The sequence below is a fragment of the Thermobia domestica genome, chromosome 15 (assembly GCF_964235325.1).
Source record: "Thermobia domestica chromosome 15, izTheDome1.hap1.1, whole genome shotgun sequence".
NCBI classification, from domain to species: domain Eukaryota; kingdom Metazoa; phylum Arthropoda; class Insecta; order Zygentoma; family Lepismatidae; genus Thermobia; species Thermobia domestica.
The window spans coordinates 155,803,742-155,806,523 of NC_137468.1; the positions used below are offsets into that span (position 1 = coordinate 155,803,742).

Genomic DNA, 2,782 nt, shown 5'->3' on the forward strand with positions numbered 1-2,782 from the left:
AAGGCAACTATTTATCACGGTCGAAAATCGCGCGGAAAGACGCTGGTGTCCGGCGCCGACAAGTCGACCACGGCATCTGGTCGGCATGGACAAATTGTCCGACTATAGGCGGCAGATTCCTGATGGGGAAAGTGCAGAGCAAAGTCGAAAGTAAGATTTTCCAACAAATCAGTGAGAAGTTTTAAAAATGTACGTATGTTCGGGATTGCCCCCTGTGATCGGGGTAATCCCGAACATAATGTTTTCTTTACGGGGTAATCCCGAACATACTGCTTACTTTAAACTTTTCCTTATGAAAGAAGAAAAATGCATTAAAATACATTAAAAATATACCGTAATATAGTATTTAAATCTTTAGTAAGAATTATAATTACAAACATAACACAAGTTAATGAGAAACATGACCAGACCTCATCATCTTTGAAACTATTACAAATGAAAGCTAATAGGTAATAGGCTAAACAAAATGAAACAAATTCAGAAATAACGATGGATTAAGTAAATTATACATTAAAATGAAAATATTATTTGAAATTGTAGAAATCACAGATATACGTATTAATGTTTTGCTTCCAAGGACAGTATTCTTAATTAGTTAAATGTTTAAATGCGGTTAATAATCTGAACAAAATTCACTAACTGCTAATGGACGCTAGTAAGCTAAATAAGTTTGTAAAACACTCTGTGAATCACACACACAAAAAAAATTGCAACCTATAATGATAGATCAGATATTTAAAGTAGGGTTACGGACTATAGAATAATGAAGTAGGATACTAATGGCCTAAAATAATAAATATAGCAAACTATCCTAATTAATAAATATAATAAGGCTTATTACCAAGATATGAGCTATTTCCAAAAAACAATTTCATTAACTTATTACTTACTTTTCAATTAAAAAAAACTATTTAGAAATTTCTGATAATTTATGACAGCATGGGACAGTCGCGAATACTCTCGGGTAATGACAAACATTCTGTCCGGCATTTCCCCACGAGACACCATTTTGTTAAAGTTGAAACTAATTGTTGACTGTGTACAGGCTAGTAAGATTACGAAGAACTAATGCTTAAATATAGGGGAATATATAGCCTTTATATGTAAGATAAGAGCCAATTTACCCTTCCCAAGACTGTTGAATCAACGTTATAAGTGAATCGACAAAAACAACAAAACTTCTTTTTCCTGGCAATCCACTCAATTGACTCTGACCAAATTTATGATACACTTTTCCAGATCTCTTCGTTGGGCGTCGGCATTACCTCAGTGTTCACGAATACCCCGGCTTCCCCTATACGTACTACCGAAAAATGTCCTTAGCACAGAAATTATCTATCCAAAGTACATACCATTAGCCCGGATAGCTCAGTCGATAGAGCGTTAGGCTTTTAACCTAACGGTCCAGGGTTCAAGTCCCTGTTCGGGCGATATAGAATGCTTTTTGTAGTTTGAAAAATATAGATATTAATGCGTTGAATAATGTGAAGAATATTGCTGCCATTATGACAATCAATAATTGACTCTGAAATTGATATAAATAGACGCAACAAAGCGTAAAACAAATGTTAATTTTGATCTACGAAGCATTTTTAATTTCCTGAAGAAGAGAAAGTTTACAAGTCACTGAGGCGGCCGGTTAGCTCAGTTGGTTAGAGCGTCGTGCTAATAACGCGAAGGTCGTGGGTTCGATCCCCTCACTGGCCATGACTTTTTGTAATCGAACTGTTTCTTACGTTTTATCGTTAGTCTGTCTTAGCTTTGTGCATGCTGCGTGTGAGTGTGAATGTTGGACGCCTGTATACCAAACCAAAACTTTAAATTAGGGAGTGAAATAGCAATAAGTAATGTCATTACTCCACGAGAAATAGTCTCGTCATTAAAACATAACAAGAAGCACATTTTCAAATTAGAAACGAGAAACATAAGATTTCTCGTATTGTTTACTCGACGAGATATGTCTCGAATCTCGTTGGGAATCCCAAGTCTTATATGTCAAAAACTGTATTAGTGTTATATGCTTCATAGTACTAAAAAGAACTATAAATTGATAGTGAGATTATACGAACACAATTAAGAGCATATATTAGTGCTTAAAGTTACATAAGACATTACACAATATACTCTATATATAATTATGGTTTAAATGTTTTGTATCACACTCTTCATGGATATCTCATAACGGGAAAGTGTTCTGATTACTTCTGAATGAAATTAAGTAAAAATAAAGGTAAAAACATTACAAAACGACAGGAGAAAAGCTCTGCGAGAATAGAGACGAGACGAGAGTTCTAAATAGGATTATGAATCGAGAAAATACGTCTCGTCTCCTCTTGTATTGTAAGCAACACTGAGCTCCAGTGTTGTCACAGTCTTAGCTCTGGAGGGGGCTGAAAAATAATACCAAATTGAAACAAAAAGGGCTGAATTTATTATATTATACCAGTGTAATACATAGTTCTATAACACGAAACTAAAAGAGATACATTTCTAGATCACTGCCCTCCCTCTACCAAGTGTCCAAATTAAGAAAGTGCTGTTTTCAAAAATTACTTTTTAAAAACATACGAATGTATTTATTTATTTAGGATTTAGAGGAATGTATCTTTTCGTGGTATTATCGTTTTGGTGTAGAATCTTTGCAACGACACATAAATTATAGACTTACTTTAGCATACACTGTTCTTTTTCAGAATATTCAGTACTTGATTCAACATGTGTGTGTTTGCTTTTTTATATTAAGATTTCAAGCTAAAATTTTCATCACACTACTTCTTTCTCG

General features: G+C 34.2%; 2 non-coding genes across 2 annotated transcripts; both read left to right on the top strand.

The window, feature by feature from the left end:
• Positions 1-1,357: 1,357 nt before the first annotated feature.
• TRNAK-UUU (transfer RNA lysine (anticodon UUU)) lies at positions 1,358-1,430 on the top strand. Its single transcript has one exon. It is a non-coding gene; the product is annotated as a tRNA-Lys (tRNA).
• A 203-nt stretch (positions 1,431-1,633) lies between these two features.
• On the top strand, positions 1,634-1,707 carry TRNAI-AAU (transfer RNA isoleucine (anticodon AAU)). The gene has a single exon. It is a non-coding gene; the product is annotated as a tRNA-Ile (tRNA).
• The last annotated feature ends 1,075 nt before the right edge of the window (positions 1,708-2,782 follow it).